The sequence below is a fragment of the Ictalurus furcatus genome, chromosome 1, assembly GCF_023375685.1.
Source record: "Ictalurus furcatus strain D&B chromosome 1, Billie_1.0, whole genome shotgun sequence".
In the NCBI taxonomy this organism is placed as follows: Eukaryota; Metazoa; Chordata; class Actinopteri; order Siluriformes; family Ictaluridae; genus Ictalurus; species Ictalurus furcatus.
The window spans coordinates 32876673-32895598 of record NC_071255.1 but is presented as its reverse complement, the minus strand read 5'-3'; positions in this window follow the sequence as shown (position 1 = coordinate 32895598).

Here is an 18926-nt window from a genome sequence, read left to right as displayed (position 1 = left end):
AAAGCCATATTACACAAGATGTCTAATGGGTTTCGACATACAGTGGTGCTTGAAAGTTTGTGAACCCTTTAGAATTTTCTGCATATCTGCATATGACCTAAAACATCATTATATTTTCACATAAGTCTTATAAGTAGACAAAAGAGATCCCAGTTTAACAAATGAGACAAAAACATTATACTTGGTCATTTATTTATTGAGGAAAATGATCCAATATTAGATATCTTTGAGTGTCAAAAGTACTGCATGTGAACCTCTAGGACTAGCAGTTAATTAGAAGGTGAAATTAGTCAGGTGTTTTCAATCAATGGGATGACAATCAGGTGTGAGTGAGCATCCTGTTTTATTTAAAGAACAGGGATCTCCCAGAGTCTGACCTTCACAACACATGTTTGTATCATGACATGAACAAAGGAGATGTTTAAGAAACTAAGAAAAAGATGGTTCATGCTCATCAGGCTGGAAAAGGTTACAAAACCAGCTCAAAAGAGTTTAGACTCCACCAATCCACAGTCTTGTCAGATTGTATACAAATGAAGGAAATTCAAATCCATTGTTACCCTCCCCAGGAGTGAAGACCAACAAAGATCACTCCAAGAGCGAGACGTGTAACAGTCCGCAAGGGTCACAAAGGAACTCAGGGTAACTTCTAAGAAACTAAACGCCTCTCTCACATTGGCTAATGTTCATGAGTCCGCCATCAGGAGAACACTGAACAACAACGGTGTGCATGGCAGGTTTGCAAGGAGATAAAGAACAAAAGAACATTGCTGTGCTTCTGCAGTTTGCTAAAGATCTCTCGTGGACAAGCCAGAAGGCTAATGGAAAAATGTTTGGGGGGGTTAGTGAGATTGTGATGGAATTGTCAATGACATGTTAAGTTACACTTTAACAATATGCAATATATTTTTACAGGTAAAGAATGAAATTGATTAAAACCATTAATACTGCAGCATTTTGTCGTAACCATATAATTAAAAAGTGATTGATGATGATTGAATGACTCTTGGTACATGTCATGAGATAATAGTTCTTAGCGACTCAGAGTTAAACGTAAGCGACAGTTACCTCGCTAAATCATTCTTTGGGGTTAAAAGCTTCATCTTTAGAACTCCTTAAAATCACTTAAATTGGACAGACACAATGTCAGTAAACGAAAATCACAAGAGCAAAAATATCTTGTTGTAGGAAATGTTGTGCAAGTACAGTAAGGAATATTTGGTAGCACTTTATTCGAAGGGTACCTACATATGAACATCATGACACATTCATAATCATTACATTAAGCTTTTATAAAACAATGTTAGATGCTTTATGAAAGGCTTATGTCACATTATGTCACATAGGAGTGGAGTGAAATGGGCTCCAGTTCATAAAACATTCACAAACATTACACAAATCTATTATTAAGCAGCATTAGACAATTTATAAAATATATTTGTCATGTCTTGTCAGGTGACATTATAGTTTTATGCAATGTCTCAGATTATCAGTGGAGACAAAAGGCTTCTCATGACTGATAGACAGTTAGAAAACATATGAGCACATATGAGCTTTGGGATGTGTTGAAAGAAGTATATGTCAACTTACCTTTTCATAAAGCCTCTAACATTGTTTTATAAAAGCTTAATGTAATGGTTATGAATGTGCTATGAAGTTCATATGTAGGTACACTTCAAATAAAGTGTTACCGAATATTTAATATTTAGATTTACATGCATGGACAGTAACAAGGCCAAACCCTTTCCAAAGTGTGTGTTAACTTTTTAACAAAAGTATGAAGTCAGCTTTCTTAAAAAATACAGTACATTTGGAAACAAGACATGAAAACCTGGCCATAAAACCAAGCAAGGCAAGATTGTGTCAATTAAAATAGCAACAAAAGCGGTAAAAAAAAAAAAAAAAAAAGTACAACAAAAATCGCTAACCTGCTTAACATCTCTGGGGTTACTTGAGGCAAATAATTTAGGTTGAAGGGATTCACCTGACTAAAAAGTTTGGGAAGACCTGCTGTAATGAAACAGTCATGTCTCATCATCATTTTTACATACCAGTTATACACTAAGCAGCTACAAATTCCACTGCCACGATGTTATACCATTACTGACATTCCTGGCTAATAGGGAAATTTTCTAAAACAATATATATTACAATCAGAAGAATGATTGTCACAGTAAAACATTTGCTGGAATATTATTTCTTTATTGCTTAAAGCTAAATATTTTATGCAATGTTTAAGTATAAATCCAACAATAATAAACATTTATGGAAATTCCTTATGTAATATACTTCCAATTAGGGATGCTGTGCAAAATTCATGAATGCAGGTCATCTAGAAAGAGAAGATTTTTGGTTCTGAAAATTGAAAAAAAAAAAAAAAATATATATATATATTTTCAAAGAGGTTTAAAGTGGTGTTTCCGCTCTAATAGGAATTATAAGCTTTATAAAGAAGATTGACATGTACTGTATATCATAATTTGAGACATGGATATACTGTAGGTTCTTATTTAAATGTACTACATTTCCGATACTGTTGCGATTGTGATTAGGAAAAAAAAAAGCAATGAAATAAACGTTTTCTTTTATGTTTTAGAGAAGACATGTTATACAGTAGATGCAGTTCATCCGAAAAATCTGAAAAATGATTGATGTGACCAAAATTGTCATTTTTACCTGCAGTGTAATTGTAGTCATTAAAAATCAGTTACTTACTTCAAGTGTTATGACGTTAAAATGAGTGAGCTGGTAATGTAGGTTTATGTACAGTGTGTCAGGAACGGCATGAAGACCTTGCGCCAACATTTCTACAACACAGTCATTACATTCCTTTGAATTTCATGTCTGTAGTTTTGCAGCTTGTACAGTTACAAAATTCAGTATTTATTTAATTTTTTTTTAAAAAAAATGCATTTAACCTTCGGTAACCTCGCATACCATCTGTGCACTGCGCAAATAAAATGAACCTCATACTCTCATGTCTTCCTAAAGGATAATGTTTAAGGAGGCAGAGTGAAAAAAATCATTTGCAATAAACACGGCGGTGGGATTGGATCCAGAGTGTACTAATGAAAACGGCATGCTTTTGATTCACTTCTGAAAAACTAATGCGTTCTAATATAACTCAGCTGATAATGTTTAACTGAGAGCTATTCCAAGAATTATGAGAAAGTGATTACAGGAAATCTTCAGCACTCTTAAAAAAAGATTATAAGAGAAAGAATAAAATATTAATTATGTGAATATGATTGTCAAAACTTTGTGTAGTAGAGATTGTGTGTGAGGATGTTGGGGCGTGGGGGGGGGATATGCTGGTAGGGTAAGAATGCTAAAAGCATGTAGATATTCCTCAGTCGCTTTTCCCCAGACGTTTTACGGCTATTGTTGGAGACCAAAATATAATTAATGTGCATAATTATTCATAATCAAATTTAATTATGCGCTTAATGCAAATACAACGATTAATCCGATGTAAATGAAGACAACCTTAACAATTCATAATTTACCAGGGCAGATTAATACGCTGTGCTTAACTATAACCATATAAACGCATTAACATTAATTAAATCCATGAGAGCACAGCACGCTCACCCCAGTTCACCTATGCAAACCCAGCAGCAGGAAGTACCAAGTGTGTAGGTGGTCTCTTTCAACTCTACTGAAGGAAATGAAGAGGGGGATTTATGTTAGTTTTAATGAAACATGGTATACTTGGTAGACTACTAAAAATTTAACTTCATCAGCTGTGGTTGTAGTTGGACTCGGAGCAAGGCGGGAGGGTCACTCTGAATCTCATTACAGCCATAAAGAGGAAAATAGAGATATGACCTTTACTGCTGTGAGACAAAGCTAAAGGTCAATAAGAATGGCATATTAAAGATTGCAAACTGCCACACCTTTAGATTAAGCAGATGCTCTTGGGAACACACCAAGGCCTGAGAATTGAGCAAGATATGGAGTGAGAAAGAAAGAAATTACAGGAGAGGTTCTCAAAAATTGGGCTGTAGATCGCTGTGTGCATCACAGCACCAGTGCGGCCATTAGGTTTCCCACAGCGAGTGCAAGGACCACTGTTTAAGGTTGTCTTCACACTTAATCCGAATGATTGAGTCTCTACCCAGAATCGATTCAGGGTTTGTTTAGAGGAGGACAGCATCACCACAGGCATTTTCTTCCAAACTGGAGGTGGATTGTGTAATACTTTACATCACTTCTAATCTACACAAAATATATATTAAAAAAAAAAAAAGGAAAAAAAAAAAAGAAGAAATATGCGTACATACATCTGTCTTTGTGGAGTTTCTGTGCATGTTCTTCCATCTCCATTTCCCTGCTGCCACCCAAAACACGCCGGAAGGTGTGTGTGCGCGTGTGTGTGTGTATGTGCGTGGTGCCCTTCGATGGACTAATGCCCCATCTAGAGTGCATTCCTGCTTCAATCCCAGTGAGCACATTTTCTTGCACATATTACATCCACTTGATTTAGTATCTCATGACTGTATTAAGTTGAGTACTTTATTAACTGCCAGCACAACATTTTAAAAACAATTTGGATGTGTTGGATCAAGTGCTGTTTTATAAGCTGCCATATTGTTAAATTAAACCAAATCTGCAGTGATTCATGTGATAATAACTACTACAATATATTGCTGTTATATTCTTAAATATATTGTCAACTCCATCAACAAACTCAACTTCCCAGAACACACCGCAGCCTACAGTCATGGCCGCTCCAGACTACACTTCCCAGAGCCCACTACCACTAACTCGTTGCCAATCACTGGAATTCTGATCACATTCACCGGTTCCTTATCATCCCACAGCATAAAAGAGACTCTCACACCACACTTAGCATGAAGTAATGCGCCGTTTGTTTCATGCATATGAACTTACCAAGCCTGATGTTCCTGTGATCGCTACTATGGTTATGACGTTGATTGTTTCCTGGTTTTCACATCTTTCTTATATCTCATGTATGCTCTTTGCTGATTGCCTGACCATAGCCTGTTCTTTGACCTTGAATTTGCTCAAAGTTTTAGATTTGTCTCTCTGCCTTTCAATCAATAACTCTAACTGCATCTGTCTCAACACACTCCTTCTAACAACTGCCAATATATTAGTGTCCTATTAGATGTTTGTTTCAATGCTTGTCATTTTCTCATTCATACATGACTATATTATTCATAAATTGTCTCTTGCTTTTATACTACACCACATTACAGTTGCCAACAGGGAACAAAATGGTATTTCCTTCTTCAGTCTGCATTTTCTTTCCCCTATTTTTTTTTTTTTTAGTGGAAAAGTAAATCTTAGGTTCTTCTATTCAAGAATGATCTAAAAAGATTTTGAGCTATGAACTATATGCAGGTCGTGTTAATAATCTGATTGGGGAACTCTGTATGTTCACTTAAACATCTGTGCAAACCAACTCAAACCTGTCCCAGCATAAATATTGACATAACTTTTGAATTAAGTCACCGACTCTAAATAGAATCCCTTGTGGCAGAAAATTCAAAACCGTATGCATGCATACAAACACAGGATTGACAGATCTTATAGCTCATAATGATCGTTTGCACCTCCGTGATGTCAACAATACCCTCTCTGAGACACCAATCTATCAAAATTGTCGTGGGCTCCTGCCTGATGTGCATTGGTAAAAAGTATGGAGACTTGTTCTAGACAAATGACTGTCTTCAAGCTTATTTGTGCCTCCAAATGCAACCGACATCTTGTTCATTCCAAGTTGAGTCCATTTTTATTGTCTTACCTATCTGAATATACAAGCAGGACAAAATTTATAATGTTGGTGCACATGAGGCCTTTGTCTACAGGAATTGGAATTGAAATAATACTAGATATTTTCCCTGCCTAACCTACATGTAGGATCATTGTGGACAACACAGTGATGCTTTCAGACACGATTGGCCACACGGACCTTGAAGGGACACAGTGTCATTGTCCTTCTCTGCTCCTAAAGAACAATCAGAGTGGAGACGACCTTTCTGATGAATTAATAATTAATACAGTAATTGGTGTGGGGGGGCATCTGTCCACTGAGCATACAGCTGCGTCTATCCATGGACAGGAGCACCACTGATTACCTTGATCTGCACAGCAGCAAAGGGCAAACAGGATATCAAATATTCACTATAGAGAACACACACAATTATGTGAGACTTAATGGAGTTTAAAGAGAAAATAAAGAGACACTGAATTGGGGAATAGAGCCGGACAGTGGTTGACACACACACACACACACACACACACACACACACACACACACCTGTAGCTACTGAGATGTAGTTAGCAGCCGAGGTCACCTTGCGTCATTAGTATCGCTTCATTAAACAGCTCTCTTTGGTGTCATAAAAAGGGCCATCCGTGAACATCAGGTAGTAATACTGAATATGTCATAACACAGCTCAAATGGCTGGTCATTTTAGATGGGGAAAAAAAAATCACAAAGTGAGACTATAGAAGACATTAGAGTGATTTGATATCACCAGGATTCATAGGCTTGTCATAATACAATGCTTCAAAGTTTAGCTGGAGACTAATATTGTATTAATATTATTAATAATATTATTGCATTAATAGTATAATAATATTGTGCTCTCTCTCTCTCTCTCTCTCTCTCTCTCTCTCTCTCTTTGATTTTCCCATCTGTTTGTCCATCTATCTGATGTTGATGAATGCCTTCTGTCATCTTTGCTCACATCTTTGCCCAAGTCTACACATCACACCTCATCAGGCCAACTTTGATATCCATTAAGGTGCAATTATGTTAAATATCTGTATCTGTTATTTGACATTTAGCTGCGCATGCAGACGAGCAGCAGCGAGGTCACGCTCTAATCGAAGGCCCGCACTCGGTGACTCTAAGTGCCTCTGAGGTTTGCTAATTGGCCCTTGGAACGCTAATGCTAAAGAGTGATTGATGTGCTCTCACAAAGCCAGACTTTGTGATCTGCATTCAGCCAATCGAGGTATAGAAGAATGAATGAAAAAAAAAAGCAGGCCTTGTTTCCATGGCGTCTGAAGAGCGAAAAGAGAGAAAATGTGGTAAACAGGAGCTTAAATTAGGAGTGATGTTGGGTTATCGGAGCAGGGAAGTAATACGATGATGAAAGATGATGGTTTTGTTTTTGCGCCGACCTTTTGTACGGCGGCGAGGGGACTCACCGCAGTGCAACAACAGCTTTATTTCTGAGTGGGATAAAAGGTTAGGGGACTACAGAGTGCATTGCAGATTCCACCTGTTCAAGCAGCTCACTGAGTGAGTAGTCTTGATAATTCATTGCAATTCACATGGTTAGGGATAAGCAGTCTTAGGCAATCCTAGCCATGCATGCATTATTATTTATGGTATTGTTCTCCAGCTGTGTGAACATTCAGCCCTTGGCTTTTAAGTAAAACACCAGGGGTTCGAGTTGAATTCCTTTTCCAAAAATTGCTTTGGCTGTTTAAAACACAGTGGTACTAATAAAACACCATGCAGAGTGATTATTCAGATTGGTTTATTTCAGATTGCCTCTTTTTTTTTTTCACTCTGAATTAATCATTAAAAAAAGAAGCCTGGTGTAGGAGTGTTGTTGCGTGTTGCATTTTCAGGACCGGCAGCTTCTCAGAGTGTTTTTTTTTTTTTTTTTTTTTTGAGGATCACCTCAAGCAAGCAAGGAAAATAAGTGAGAGAGAGAGAGAGAGAGAGAGAGAGAGAGAGATAGATAGAGAGAGAGAGAGAGCTCCTGGCTGAGATAAGGAAAAAATAAATAAATAAGTAAAAACAAGGGATATTTCCATTTTGAAACGTTTTGGCACATCCTGTGCCCACAGTGGGATTGGAGTTGAAAAGCACCTACCAACATGCACCCTGCGGGTGGTCGCTGTGTGTGTGAGAGAGAGAGAGAGAAAAAGAAAAATAAATAAAAGAAAGTCTTAAACAAACCAAAGTACTCCTCCAATAATAGCAGCATAGCTGGTTGAAACCAGACCTCGTCAGAAGAGGATCAAGAGGAGGAGAGGATTGGTGCTGCAAATGTGCGCTCTGGCTTCACTGGGACCTCATTACTGATTCAGAGCAGTCAGTGATTCAGACAAGACCAGGTGGGTTCGAGGAGAAGCCCTCGCTGGATTCCCACAGAGATGAGAGAGAGAATGAGAGAGTTGTCACATACCTGCTCTCTTTTTTTCCATTTTGATCAGAAAGCAGAGAGCCTGAGATAACAACTGGACCAAACATGTCAAAACAGATTTCTAACAGACTTCAATTGCTCTGCTGGGAAACATTTTATAGACCCTTTAAAAGAAAAGGGAAAAAGAAAAAAAAAAGAAAAAAAAAAACAGCCGAAGCAAACAGCTGATATGTTGCACAAAACATTTAGTCTATGAGTGCATATACCTTAGCAGAGAAGAGAAAATTGAGTAAGCCAGCTAAACCTGAATTTGGACCTTATTGACTTTCTGTCACTTTAATCCACATCAAAACTATCCGCCGTAGTAGAATTAATCTTCTACGTGGTGTGAATCCTCTCTTACGGTTTGAATTTCTCCACCAGTATCCAGTATCACATCCTCTATGCAGAGCCCTGAGCCAAGGCCAAATGCTTACTCAGTTGAGCAGCCTCGAAGCCATGCTCACTGAATCCTAACGTTCTTATTCCCACAGAGAACATGCCTCGCATTGAACAATTCCTGCAGCAAGAGCTATTTTACTAACCATAACTTCTCAAATTTGCTCTCATCCCTGAACACTGCGCTTGTCAAAATTTATACACAAAATCAGCTTTAAACTGCTACAGCAGGATGTGAAAGACTCCTTGAGGCTCTAATGTACAGGCCCTGCAATGTCTGAGTGAAGAACAAGAGAGAAAACACACGTAGCTATAACTGAATAACAATTGGCATAAGCTCATTCTGCCCAGACCAGGGATTTAATCAAACCTGCTGACTGCTCCATTCCCTAAGCTCACTCAAATAAAGGCTCGCCCACACAATACCAGGCCAATCTGCCACTGTTACACAATTGAGACTGACTCACATCAGCACAGTCTGGAGGCACGGCATATGTGTATATACCAACACATTTGTTTCCCTGACTCAACTGACGGTATGCGTTTCTAAGATGTTTCTATGGATTTCATTATAGCTGTTGAATTCTCGAATCAGAAGATGTTCATTCATTTTCTGTAACAGCAGCTCTGACAATAGTTCCGGCTGTAATTCAAATCACAGGTTTTTGTTAATATACTTGTTCTAATACGTCCATACTAACTGCTCATTCACAGGGACTCACATAGAGTCATTTAAACCTAATAATAAACAGATAAAGAAAACATACAGTGCCCTCCACTAATACTGGCACCCTTTGTAAATATGAGCAAAGAAGGCTGTGAAAAATTGTCTTTATTGTTTAACCTTTGACCTTTTGTTCAAAAAATTCACAAAAATACTCTGCTCTCATGGATATCAAACAATTGCAAACAAAACACAGGTTTATAAAAAGAATCCTTGTTAAATATAGGTGTGCACAAATTATTGGCACTGTTTTTGTCAATACTTTGTGCTACCTCCCTTTGCCAAGATAACAGCTTGAGTCTTCGCCTATAATGTCTGATGAGACCATTCCTCCATACAGAATCTCTCCAGATCCTTCAAAAATTTCGAGGTCCACACTGGTTCAGGTCAGGGGACTGGAATGGTCATGGTAGGACCTTGATTTTGTGGTCAGTAAACCATTTTTTTGTTAACTTTGATGTGTGTATTTGATCGTTGTCCTGCTGGAAGATCCAACCACGGCCCATTTTAAGCTTTCTGGCAGAGGCAGTCAGGCTTTCATTTAATATCTGTTGATATTTGATGGAGTCCATGATGCCATGTATCCTAACAAAATGTCCAGGTCGTCTGGCAGAGAAACAGCCCCAAAACATTAAAAAGCCACTACCATATTTAACCATGGGCATGAGGTACTTTTCCATATGGCTACCTCTCTGTGTGCACCAAATCCACCTCTGGTGTTTATTACCAAAAAGCTCTTTTTTGGTTTCATCTGACCATAGAACCCGATCCCATTTGAGGTTCCAGTAGTGTCTGGCACACTGAAGACGCTTGAGTTTGGTTTTGGATGAGAATAGAGGCTTTTTTCTTGAAACCCTTCCAAGCATTTTCAATGCTTATGCTATTTTCTTATAGCCACTTTCCTTTTTGTGATGCTCAACAACATTTTGCCACACATCACACCAATATTTCCTTGGTTGTGCCCATTGTAATGGAATTAAAGGAATTTGGATGTGTTACATTATATTTATATCCCTGTGATACAGGAAGTCATGGTTGAACAATTTCCTCCCAGGTGTACTAAAAAATGTAAAACAAAAAAATATCAATGGGAATATACCAGAAATATATTTTTCTCATATGAATTCATAAGGTTGCAAATAATTGTTGCACACCTATATTTAGCAAACATACTTTTTGTTAAACCTGTGTTGTGTTGGCAATTGTTTGATATCCATGAGCGCAGAGTATTTTTGTGCTTTTTTTTAACAAGTCAAAAGGTTGAAGTGCACCTATTATGCTTTTTCAGATATTACCTTTCATGTATTGTGTTATATATCTGTTTGTGACTGCAAAATGTCTGCAATGTTTCAAACACCAAAATGTACAACAAATTGAGTCACTGACTCCCAAAGGAAAGAGCCGATTCAGTAATTCCAGACTTACTTCCTGTACAAGCCTTTGTAGGTTTGTAACAAAAAAACGCCTCTGGTCTTCATTGGCTGCTCGCGAACAACGTGTACTTTGACCTGCCCTCAAACACTACAGTTCCAGTTCCCCTGAAAGAGTTAGGTTCCTGTTGGCGCCATGTCTAGAAGACGTTGTTTTCTGCGCTGCCAAAAAAAAAAAAAACACTTTGCATAAACTACCAAAGGATGAGGATAGAAAGTGTCAGTGGTTAGAGTGGTTTATTTAAATGATTTTTTAAATACTTTATATAAAAGGTAAAATCGACATTATTACTGAGCTGAAATTCAGATAGTAGTGGGCGTTTCCTTTCCAACACAAACTGTAAGCGGTCGACCAATCACAACAGACTGGGACATTTGACCAATCAGAGCAGAGTAGGCTCTCTAAAAGGAGGAGTTTAGACTGAACATATTCTTGAACGTTTGTGAGTCTTGAGTCGTTTGTGACACTGAGAAAAAGAGGTGATGCTGCAATGTAAATTATGAGAAAATTAAAGTGTTTTTTGACCTTGGACAAAATTAGGCATGTTTATTTAGCATAATAGGTGTACTTTAAACAATAAAGACAATTTTTCACAGCCTTCTTTGCTCATATTTACCAAGGGTGCCAATATTAGTGGAGGGCACTGTATGTGAAACTTGTTTTACTGATTCTTGACAGCATTAAATGTAACTTTAAAGACATAAAAATTGATGTCATTCTTTAATAAATAAAAAAATAATAATTGTTGGCAAATTGCTGTGGTGTAAGAGGAATAAATCACTTCAGGAAATGCTGTTATCAAATCATTGTTAACTTCTGTTTGGTTATAGTAACTTTACTTTATGTCCAGCTTCATCATACCACCCCATCATTGATTATTTTCCTATAACAGCACGCTCCATTATGTTTTATATATTTCTTCACAGTAGCTGTAAATGTGATTTCTGCTTGTTTTGAATGGGCTTCAGTTCACACCTGAATTTTTAATCATATTACTCTGCATGATGGTATTTCATGACTCATATTGAACAGACACTTGGGTTTTAAATAACTACTTGTTACCATAAATACTTTTTCTTTTACATAACCTTAACTATCTACGGATGTAGATATTAATCTTCTACGTGGCCTGAATCTTCTTATTTTCTGAATTTCTCCTTCAGTATCTAGTATAACATCCTCTATGCCAGAGGTTTTCAACCTTTTGTAACTAAAGACAGCCCCCCCCCCCCCGCCTCCCCCTACCTAATAATAAATTCCTAAAAATGGAATTTTCACAACACAAGACCATAATTACAATTATTTTTAATAACTATTTTGAATAACTATCTTCATATTTGAATTCTAAATTATGTTTAAATATGTGGTACAAAGCAATCTCTGTGAAAATAACAGGTAACAATAAAAAAAAGTCCAGATTTTATTTCACTGTTATTGAAAATTGCATCAGGCCATCTATAGGCAGCAGCATCGCAACTGGAATACAAGGGTGCCAGTACTTTATGGCCTGCTGTTATTAATCAGCTTGACCAATATTCCCCCTCCCCAACACACACAGGTTGACCAATTCCCCCAATTCCACCCACTCACACAGACCCACTTGTCCAATTCCACCCACCCCCAGAGAAAGTTTAACGAGTCCCTCCTACTCTACCAGAATATTTGATGAATCCTACCCACTCTTCCAGAAAGCTTAACCAACCCCACCCTTTCCCATCAATCCCTTTACTCTTGCAGGCAGATTTTGATCTATCCTGCCCGGATGCACAGAAGATTTTTACCAATTTTGCCCACTTCCACAGAAAGGTTAGTCACCCTTCCACCCACTCCCACAGAATTTTTTAATAATCCCCCACTCTACCCGAAAGTTTGACAATCCAACCCTCTCCTCCACAAAGCTTGACCAAACCTACCCTTTACCACACAAATCTTGACCAGTGACCCTACACTGCCAAAAAGTTTGACCAATCCCTCCACTCCTGCAGACAGTTTGATCGAATTTGCCCTTTCCCACAGAAAGTTTGACTGATGGTCCTACTCTACCAGAAGGTTTGACCAATCCCACCCACTACAGCATAAAATTTCATCAATCCTACCTACTACTGCAGAGTTTGACCAATCCAACCTATATACAACTGTAGAAAGTTTGACCAAGGCCACCTACTCCTGCAGAAAGTTTGACCAATCCCACCTACTCCTGCAGAAAGTTTGACCAATCCCACCTACTCCTGCAGAAAGTTTGACCAATCCCACCTACTCCTGCAGAAAGTTTGACCAATCCCACCTACTATTGCAGACATTTGACCAAATTTGTTCTGCAAGTTTCATATCTGACCGCCCATTCCCAGCCACATGAAAGTAAACACCACCTGTTCCTGTGCAGTTTTTTTGCTGGGTCCCACAAGATCCCAGTCTACTTTGTACAGTGGGAAAATGAACAAAGCTCAAGTAATACTATCTGATGAAATTATCATTCTTTTCAAACACATTACAGAGGCACAGTCCAGCCACATGAAAGTAAACATGGCCTGCTCCTGCAATTTTCCGTTGGGTCCCACAAGATCCTAGTCTACTTTGTACAGTGGGAAAATGAACAAAGCTGAAATACTACAGTCTGATGAAATTCTCTTTCTTTCCAAACACATTAAAGAGGCACAATCCAGTTTTACATTGTTTACATGTTCACTATATTTGCATTTCAAGTCAGTACATACAGGGATTTCTAGGTAACAATAGAAAATAAGGTTGGTCTACTGATAGAAGTGATGGATGATGGGTGGCCTATAATTACCCTAAATTTGGATTACATGAAAGACAGCATGAATAAAAACTAATCAGTGCTGTCTATAAAAAACAAAAAACAAATTAGTTATGAATCTTTGTGGACAGACATTAACCTCCTGCAAGCTTTTAATTTTACGAGTTGTTGCCATACTGCGTCTCCGATCTAATCCACGGTGTTTTAGGGGTATGTAATCGATTCTGTGAGGAATGTTACTCTATTGTGGCTGATGTCCTGGAGAGCAGGTTTCTGATGAGCTCATCAGAAGATTTGGTTTTGCGCATTACCCACGTTTAATCTAATGCAAAGCTAATTCCTAACTGAAAGGTTTCTGGGGAGAAACATTTATATCTCTGCCAGAAGGTTCTATCAACTAAACATGTGCATATAAATGCATGATATCATCACAAAAGCATACAAATAACAACCCCAGGAGTGTGAGTAGACTAGTGGAACATAGAGAATAAGAGGAGATGAAGTGGGGGGGGGGGGGGGGTGAAGAAAAGCAGACGTCACTCATTTAGTCTTCTAGGAATCTTCCTCTCGCAGCGTCGACACGAGATTTAGGCAGAAATCATGAGAGATTCCTCCTTCAAAGTCTCTTTCAGGAAAATATGCAAAATTCGAGGGACTGTAGCATCAAAAAATGGTACAGCACTAAGAGACACACACTCTCCATCACACATACATATTCATAGATTCTTCATAGATAAGCACCACTCAGGGAGCTAAAAGATGATTAAGATGGAGATAAACATTATTTTCCTTGTTTTTTTTCCCCCCTACACAAGACTTAAGATGAATTAAAACTAAGACAAATCCCACCTTGTTGCTACATTTTATGGATCTACTCTCTGAACAGCCACCACAAATTCTCTCAGCCCTCGCAGCTATCTATCAGACGGCCCTCTGAAAACGCCAAGCCTGATAATCAATGATATATTTGTGGCTCATGCTAATGACAGATTTATGGCCTAATAGTTGCTTGCTAGCTGAGAGCATGTAGGAGCTACCTGAGGCACAATAGCAAGCATGAGCCATGTCAATACTAGGCATAGACAGGGAGGAAAGAACAGACATGACCCAGTAGATGGCCATTTGACCTCTGACCTCCCAGCCAGGACTAGGCAAAATGACAGTGAGGACTGTACTTGTTGAAATATTCCAATCCTGACTTCCTTATCCGCTTCACCTGTTTCATGATGCGACTCAATCATCCTCAGTGCCACTCAGACAGTTCTATTTTCTCCCATGTACCTCCGTCCATGTCGTTCAGTTTTCATTTCATTACTTTTAAAAACCAGATCATGCTTCAATAGCGACGCTAGCCGAATCCCTCTGCAGCTGGTGGCTTATTAAGTTTCTATGGCAACCCTCTACATCCGTTCATGCAGTTTTTCATCCAACAGGGAGCCCTGGAGTGAAATGGCTCTATGAGTTTGTGTGTGTATGTGTGTGTGTGTGTTTGTGTGTGTTGGTAGCAGGGTTGTACAGATTTAGTGAAAGGAACCAGATTGCGGTATTACTTATTGCTTTACGGTCCATTTAACCCATGATTGAACGCCCCGAATGCACCGTGCACACTGACACAGACAACACCTTCATTTTTCCTCAGCAGATCCCAGCGTAATGATCATAATCAGCGATGTTACGTCTGTGCACGGGGGATTCCCAGCTTTGAAAAAATAAAAGGGAGGTCTTCTTTGTTTGATCCAGGGGTTTCACTACTATTCCTCTCAAGAGGAGAATAAATTAAGATTAATGCAGATATCTGTGTGAGTTAAGGCCATTGATCAGGCTGTGCTTTTTTTCCCCTCTTGTCCTACAATTCCTTCGCTTCATTCAGTCCAACAGTCTTTTGAGGACAGCTGTAAAATAATTTAATGCAGTATAATTTAATAAGCCTTATTTCATTTTCATCAGGCAATTTAGTATTCTACATGAAGCTTATGTGGAACTATTTTCAATAAAATAAAATACAAAAACTCCCAGGCCTGTGGATAATTAATTATTCCAGCTGCTAAAAAAAGAGTCTGTCTTATCTTCAATTGACTCCAGGATGAAGGCATGAACACTAGATGAAGTATCCCGAGTCCAATTTCATACAATCATGTGAAGGCTGCTCTGCTAACATAGAGTTATTAATATCTAATAAGATGATGGGTTTTCATATTAAAAGTAAAGAGAATCCATTTGAAAGGAGACAATGTTATTTCAGTACATTTGATAAGTCTGCATATTTGATCATATTAAACGGCCATTATATCGCTCGTATATTATTATTCTCATTCAAATCTCTCTGCCATTTTCTCACTTTTAACCTGTCTGGGTTCTGCCTGGTTCTTTCTTCTGCTGAAGTGATAGAGGAACTAATTCAGTACTTACACATTCTCCGACGTCTTTATAATTTACAGTTGGGTCGAAAAATCTGACTTCACCACCAAGAACCTGCCTGTCTGGTATAATATGAATGAAGGCTATTTCCCAAGCAAGATTACATCATTATTCCATAATATAGGTGGATAAAAAATAGGGAATTATGGATATGACATTTAAACTCATATTGACTTGAGCTGTAAAGTAACCAGATCTGTCAGATGATATAACTCAGGGAAAATGTAAGATATTAGTGCACATATTGCAAATATTTGCACCACAAAGCTGTTGAATTCACCACCGACAGCTCTGACATTAGTTCCAGCTGTAATTAAAATCATAGTTTTATATTAATGTGCTCATTTTGTCTATTTTACACTTAACATAGTAACGACTTACAAAGTGACTTGTATGGAGGATGCACTACATTTTTTATTCCAGATAAGCATATACATACACAGATATCACATATAAAAATGTGCAATTGTTGCTGCGCTGAATTTTTCACTAAGATGTTGATGTAGCATTTTTTGGAAGGAGTCTCCAGGGTCAGCGCTTTGTAACGTAAATTCATAACTTTAGAGTTTTCAACACGGGAAGGTCTTCAGGACAGAGAATTTTTGTCTTGTTAATTCGAGAGAGAGAAAAGATCTGCTAGAACGTAAGCGATGAGAGGAACTAAAGGGGACATTTCTCAACGTTAAACGTAAGTATATACGGATAAACCCGTATCTTTAATAAGTAAAGAAAATGCATGTGTGTATGAATTGCTGTGGTATAAGATGAACGAAACACCCTGTGAGGCGCTGTTATAGGAAAATCAATTTCGGTTTGGGAACAGTAACTCTCTGAATCACACCACGCTGTCACTGATTAATTTCTTATAACAGCACACCTGTTGTGTTGTTTCCCTCACATAGCATTCTGACAATGTTACACCGATCAGCCATAACATTAAAAACACTGACAGGTGACGTGAATAGCATTGATTATCTCGTTACAATGGCACTTGTCAAGGGGTGGGATATATTAAGCAGCAAGTGAACAGTCAGTTCTCAAAGGATCTGAGCGACTTTTGCAAGGGCCAAATTGTGATGGTTAGACGACTGGGTCAGAGAATCTCCAAAAGCAGGTCTTGTGGGGTGTTCCCCGTATGCAGTGGTTAGTACCTACCAAAAGTGGTCCGAGGAAGGACAACCAGTGAACCGTCAACAGGGATTTTAAGGTACATAGTATGTGAACATCATATTTTTAAATATTCACATATTTTATTTTCTACTGCCACTTTATTAGGTGTATACACCTGTACCCTGCACGTTTATGCAATTATCTAGACAGTCAATCTTGTGACAGGAGCGCAATGCATAAAATCATGCAGATACAGTTCAAGAGTGTTAGTTAATGTTCACAGCAAACATGAGAATGGGCAAAAAAAAAAAAGTGATTTCAGTAAATCTGTCTCTGGTAGAGTTGTTGAAGCCAGGTGGGCTGGTTTGAGTATTTCAGAAATTGCTGACTTTTGGAATTTACTCCCAGACCTGGATTTTTCAATCTCTGGAGATTACACTGATTGGTGCAAGATAAATAAATGAATAAATTACATGAATTAACTGAGCAGCAGTTGTGCGAGTAAAAATGCCAGGAACGCTACGGTAACTCAAATAACCACTATGTACAACCATGGTGAGCAGAAAAGCATCTCAGAATGCACATGTCCAACCTTGAGGCGAATGAGCTACAACAGCAGAATATCACATCGGGCTCCACTCCTGTCAGACAAGGACATGGATCTGTGAATCTACAGTGGGCACAGACTGAAAAAACAAACATCAACTGGGCATGTTTTCCAATTGGCTGATTGAATAATTTACAATTTTACAATATGTATAACATGAGGAGCCATTCAAGAAACAAATATTAAAAAAACAAACAAACATATTTTGACAAACATTTATAAGATATGATTTGGCTTGGTCAGCTGATGAAAGACTTTTCTCTGAAAAGTCTTGTTTATCTGGAAACTTTGTACACCCCACTTAACTTTGACCACATTTATAATAAATGGAAACACATTACTGAGACCTTGAGTAATGCAATCTCGAATAACTACCACCTATGTAGTGTAAACGTTCATATTGGTTTAAAGGTCACCTGCAATGCAAGTGTCCTGTGAGAGTCATGACTGTCCTTTAACATCAGCTGAACATGGGTTACCCACTGCATTCTTGTCATTCATATCACATGACTAACAGGATGTATACTTGCTAAAGTTTATGAGGCAACAAGTTTCGCGTCATTTAGTTCCTATATTTAAAAACAGGGAAGCCATTGTAAGACCATTCTGAGAGGTTCACTTCATACCATGAACAGATTAGATCAAATGAGGAAAGGATAATAATAGCATGCTACTAACACAACTGTAACACATTTTAATTCCAACTCAATTCAGTTATATTTATAACAAAGCAACGTAACAGAAATCCCGATATAGACATTAGATATGGGATAGCAAAATATAACACTAAAATCAAAATGCAAAACTATGTCACAGTTACTGGATTATTATGATTTTAAAGATTGCTGTTTGGGTCAAATTTGTGAATCAATCATGTATTTCACTTTGTTCCAATTACAAACTTTTGTGTAAAATGGTTCAGGAAGTGTTAGATATGAACTATTTGTGATGACGCGAAAAAAACTTTACAGCTTGAACCACCGCCATCATATATTTTGTATTCAAGGTGTATTCATCACTCCAGTACACTTCCCGAGACTTGTAGAATCGATACGAAGGCACAATATCAAGATGGGTGGCTCAACCTTACTAACACACTTAATTTTTTTTGTTTTCTTTTTCCTTTAAATTTGTCACCTGTCTGTACTGTATTTGCTACAGGCTATTGCTGTTGTGTAAAAATCTTCAACTCTTGCAGTGCCACATTGTCTGCTGCCGGGTTTAGTGGTCTCTTTAAGTGTTTTGTTTTTCTCGCATGTGGAAGATCATGGCCTCATTGTATATCCTAACAGCTCAGACACAGGG